The sequence below is a fragment of the Arachis ipaensis genome, chromosome B3 (genome assembly GCF_059453495.1).
Source record: "Arachis ipaensis isolate K30076 ecotype BB chromosome B3, ASM5945349v1, whole genome shotgun sequence".
NCBI lineage: Eukaryota > Viridiplantae > Streptophyta > Magnoliopsida > Fabales > Fabaceae > Arachis > Arachis ipaensis.
In genome coordinates, this window is record NC_142438.1 from 27,393,155 (window position 1) to 27,399,154 (window position 6,000).

Below are 6,000 nucleotides of genomic sequence, written 5' to 3' on the forward strand. Positions count from 1 at the left end.
TTTTGTAATTAAGTCCCTACACTTTTTTTCTTTTTATTTGAGTCCCTGCACCAATTTTTTTTTTATTTGGGTCCCTATACAATTAAGTCAATTACTACTAAGAGAAATCTAATTGAAAAAAAAAATTTGGTACAGGGACTCAATTAAAAGGAAAAAAAGTATAGAAACCTAATTAAAAATTTTACAAAACTATAGAGACTAACAGAATAATTAAACCAAAATTTTATATATAATATATAGTAAAAATATTTCTTTGCCCCCACAAAGTAAATAAATTTGATCCCATTCACTTTATTTATTTTCTTGGTTCACAACATCTATATACAAATAAAAAGAAAAGAGATTAAATGACTTTATTATATTATAAAATATTATATTAATTATTTAATAAAAATAATTAAATAAATAATATAAAAAAACTAATAATAATAACCTAATTAATTTGAATAATTTCAATTTCTCAAAGCGTTATTTCCATTCAACTTTTTTTTTCTCTGCTCTCTATCTTTTTTTCTCCTAATTTAAAAATTGTTCAAATATCTAATATTGTCGTCCGTTTCTTCTCCTGGACGTTGTTTTGCTCTACTAACTATGTGAATGTGTGATTGTTACTTCCATTTCTAAGAGTAATATCTTCCGTTCAAATATATTAAGGTGAAAATTCAGGTGCAGTTAATAACTTTACGTAAAGTTGATAATTGAGGGTCGTTAGATGAAAATTTGGTCAAATCAGTTAAATTATTTAATCGCTCTCAACTATCAATTTCACATGAAGTTGACTACACTTAAGTTTTTCACCATATATTAACTTCACTCTATCAACTCTGATTTATCTTTTTATATGGTTTTATTTAAAATTTTCTTAATGAAATGAGAGTTAGTTCATATATATGAAAAAAAATTAAACTCTTATGTCATATATTGTATGTTTCTTTTTTCTTTATTCATGTGATTAATTTTGGACAGTGCTGTGCTGAAATTTCTTTTTTTCTATAGGTGCTGAAATGAGTTAATTGTGTCTAGAGAGGGACGTATGTTGCTGCTATTGTCAAATGCAGAAACAAGACCTCAATCAAATCAACAGTGATAAGAATCTGTCTGAACTAATACAGTTGCAGTATGTTTACGTTATGGAGTGGCATAATTAGCATAGATTAATTTGTTCTTAATTATACTAATAATTTGGTTGAATTTTTTTTATGTTGGACTCTTTTTTTTTTTAAAGTAATTTGAACTGAAAATATGTATACTTGATCCAAACAATTTAGCATAAGACTTTATACTAATAATTTGGTTGAATTTTTTTTATGTTGGACTCTTATTTTTTTTTTAAGTGATTTGAACTGAAAATATGTATACTTGATCCAAACAATTTCAGCATAAGACTTTTTAAGGATAATAATAATAATAATAATAATAATAATAATAATAATAATAATAATAATAATAATAATAATAATAATAATTGAAGACGTGGCAAGTGCTAGAACTTTGTCTGAAACAAAACTCATATCATCCAAGAGTGTCCCACCTTTTTTTTATGAAGTGGACCAAAAAAAACATGAAATGAAATTTATTATCACTTCTCCCCTAAAAAAATTTGTCATCCTGCCTATTTTTAGTTTTTTATCCATTATTTTACACATCATTTTTAACATATAGATATTTAATGTCTATACAAAAATTTGATTCCAAATATATATTTTTAAATTTGTAATATAAATAATAATTTTTATGTTTTACTATTTTTATTTTTTATATTCATACAACTAAATATTAAGTTGTTAACAATGTATATTCATATAAATATGTAAATTATTATTATAAATTCTAAATATAAATTTTTATGTTAATAATAAATTAAATTATATTCAAAAATTAAAATATTATTATCTGATATGTTTTATTTTATTTGTATAAAATATGCTATTGTAATTAGAGTTAAATTATATTTAAGAATGAAAAAGAAATAATAATAATAATAATAATATTATTATTATTATTATTATTATTATTATTATTATTATTATTATTATTATTATTATCTTTAAAAAATCTTATGCCAAAATTGTTTGGATCAAGTGTACATATTTTCAGTCTAGACCACTTGAAAAAAATAAGAGTCCAATTCCAACAAAAAAATTCAATCCAATTGTTAGCATAATTAAGAATAAATTAATCCATGCTAATTATGCCACTCCATAACATAAACACACTTCATCAGTTCAGATAGGTTTCAATTGATTCTGGTAGCAATAGCAACACACGTCCCTCTCTTAGCATAACTAACTCATTTCAGCACTTACTGAAAAAAGAAGCTCAGCACAGTAGTATTGTCCTTTTTTATTTTGCTTCATGAATTGATTTTAAAATTATATTTGATTAGTGAATTTGCTTTTAATATTAATTTTATTTTTGTGATGTTAAATTATTAACTGATTATTGTTTAAATGATGATTTTATTGTTCTAATTTATTTATAAGATAACTCAAGTATCATAGTTTTTTTATCTTCACTTAGAAATTGAATCTGAGTTTTACTCCTAACTTTAGAAAAAAATAATTATATTTTATAATAATAAATATAATTATAAAAATAATTATCATGTTATGTATATTTTGCCACCACTAATAAAATTTTTTATATTCGCCTGCCACTGAATGAGAAAGATAGAGAAAGGAAGAGAGAGCAGGAGAGAATTTTTTAATTTTGAAATAAAAAATTTAATTTTAGTTGTAATAAGAGAGTGATAAGTGACACATTTTAATTGTAAAATTAGTAATATATATTAGATTTATTAACATTTTGTGATGAGGGGGCAAGGCCCATGGGAGAAGCCCATTTCCAGCAGCACCCTAGTGTTCCCCTCATGCCCTCAGAAGTATCTTCCAACTTTCAGCAAACAATTCTGCATAATATATAAATTAAATAATGCATATACTATATAACTGGATTTAATAAGATATGATCACTTCAAGGGATTTATATCTGCTGAGACACTTATTAAGGTACATATCCGTTCACTGTTCAACTAGAATGTGTACCACTTCTTTCTGCCAAAATCAGTAAAAGTGGGCAAAAACGGTTTTACATCATTTTGGATGCACATCGGTCATTTTATAGATATGGAAAATGAAAAAGTTTGTTTGTCCCAGGTAAAATATACTTAAACTCACGGACCAACTAGATTTATATAGCATCCACAGTAACTCGAGTCTCAATTATCTTGAAAACGTAAAAGTGAAAACATAGGTCAAGGATTTTCGTTTCAGACATGTTGAAAGATTGGAAAACTATGCTTTATAGATAATTCTTTCTTTTGCTTTGCTTTTGGAAAGGGATCTCTTATCACCCAATCTTGTCTTTCCCTTTCCTCCTCTTAATGAAATTTAAAAAAAAAAAAGAAGAAGAGGGAAAAGAGAAGGCAGCAAAATATAGATATGCTGACGAGCCTCCTGACATCACACAGCATCAAGGACATTACCAGAAGCATTCATGAGAAGTTCCTCACTGCTAAATTTGGAATGCTAACAGCATAATCAGCAATGAAGCCTGAAATATCATCTTCATCAAAATCTGCATTACATAAAAAATGAATAACTCTAATTACTTATAAAAGACCACCATTAAGAACAACTTTGTAGAACAAAACACAACTCCCTAGATAAACAAAAGTATAGAGCCAGAACTCAACAGATTCAACATCAACTCATTCTTTCCGCTTGGAAACAGATTTCTAATGTCTTAATTTATTTTGGCTCAAACCCTATTTGGTGTTTAGAATTTAACTCATAATTGGAATTGAGCTTCTGAATCCAAATACTTGAAATGACTATTAGAAATGGTGTGCCTTTCTCTAAAAACATGCTTCCTTTGGTCAATCCATCAATCTAGTTGCCTACATGGATACTATTGCCATTGCATGTAATGATTGTAAAGGCCAAAAGAGATAGAAAGTAAACAATAGAACTAGAAGAGCTAAGGTAGGAATGAATTAGTGTGAAATCACCCCTTCCCCCAGTTATAGAATTATACTGGAAATGCAGGAAATTATAGAGCAGAAAAACACTATGCAGGAAATTACATGTATAAGCAGAACATCTTTAAGACAGACAACAAAAGCAGAGAAAAGAACAAGTTATTAATGAAGTGGAGTTTTCAGATTCCATAAATGTCTGAGAGGGGAAAACCTCTTAAAAATCACGAGTTTTACACCAAATAGAGGCCAAATACACCAATTAGTGGCACAGATAGCACACTACTGCAAAGATTTTGCTTCCTTCCTCCTCCCAAAACCAACTTACCTAGTCAACAAGAACTGCTCGAGAGATCTAGAACACCCAACACATAAATATATAGAATTAGCCAAAAAACAAATATTCAACTGATTCTAAACGAGTACTTATATTTAATATTTCCATTTCACAATGCATGGCACGCAATCCCAAATCAAATGAAGAAGAATTTCTTGTAAAAAGCATCAGCATAGTCTTTATATTAAAATAAAGCAAATCATGAATGTCCCACATCAGTACTGTTAAAAACCAACGCTGTATATTCAAATATATGTTACTATCCACTTTGTAATTGAAGTGTTATAAAACAATTGTCATATCCAAAAAAATAACCAGTTGATACTACTTTGTAATTTACAGACAAAATGTTATTACATGAAAAATCTAATGTATGATAATTTCTTTCAACTTAAGAGTACTAAGCTTTTGCAATTTCCAACCCAAAAAATACATTAACGTATTCCCTAAACCCATCATCATTAGACAAAAAATAAGTTTCTCTAATCTTGTGAAAGGTGTGGCAGGTGAGCAAGCTGTCAGACCCGGCTTGATGGCACTTCCCAGCAACTCGGTCTACGTGAAGTGTGTTAGCCACCTTCTCCAAACCGCCATAGAGGCCATTGCAGAACCTCATCACATGCTTCACATCGTAAGTATTTCCCCCAAACAGCTCTTTCACAAGCTCTAAGAACTCATCCAAGCGCGTCGGAAGAACACCCCACGTCAGAATCTTCACCAAATATCCAATATCATAAGCACCATGGAATGTGACCCATGTTAGTGCTTTGTTGAACAGAAGCCCAGATGCTGCTGCCAACTTTGCAAAATGCACCGAAGAAACTCCAGCCACTGCATTGCGTGCAAAGTCGATGCCCTGGCTGCGTAGGAGTGCCACAGAGTCCTTTGCGTGGATGTCACGCATGAGGTTGAAGTCTCGGAAATTGAACTGCCAGATGTAGTGAGTTCTGTTGTTGGTTCCTAGGTCAGGGAGGTTGCCGTGCTCATCTGACAGAGTGAGTCCAAGCTGAATGATTTTGAGCGCGTCTACATTTGCCTTCATGACTTGGTAAGTTTCCTCTGGGACAAGATTCCGGTAGTTCTTGTTGCGGGGCAGGATGACTACACCGGGAAATTCAGTGTCAACGGAGACAAATCGATATTTGTCAATCAGGCTGCTTATGATTTGAAACTCGGAATCAGCGTTGGCAGCCCACACTTGCCTGATCACAACCGAACTGTTGGGACTAGGCTCTAGAAGTGGCAGGCGTTTGACAAACCTTGGTTGAACTGCGCCATAAAAGGGCGGAAAACCAACCATGATGGGCGGCGGCATAAGAAAACCTCTAGGTGGTTGATGAAGTTGTTCATCATCGATCCTCGTCATTGTTGTATATATGGTCGTCATACTCTATATAACTAAACCCTGGAAAGCAACTCTGTTATATTCTTAGAAACTGAGAAAAAAGATAGAACAAAAGTATGATTGTTGATCACGTAAGAAGAATAGAAGAGGAAACCCAGATTTTATAAACTAACCGTTTGTTCGACAATATAACAAGCACTAAGAAGATAATATACAGATGGCTAAGACCTTTTGTTGGACAATACAGTATGAAAGAATCAAGGAGACCTACGAGGATTACCAAATCTGAAAGACTTTATATCATTGAAGTTTCTTAAAGAAGCAGAAGTTCCAAGAATAAGG

At 30.6% G+C, this 6,000-nt stretch overlaps 1 pseudogene; it reads right to left on the reverse strand.

Moving 5' to 3' along the window:
- Window positions 1-4,713: 4,713 nt before the first annotated feature.
- On the reverse strand, window positions 4,714-5,700 carry LOC107632848 (putative CCR4-associated factor 1 homolog 11 pseudogene; annotated as a pseudogene).
- Window positions 5,701-6,000: the final 300 nt, after the last annotated feature.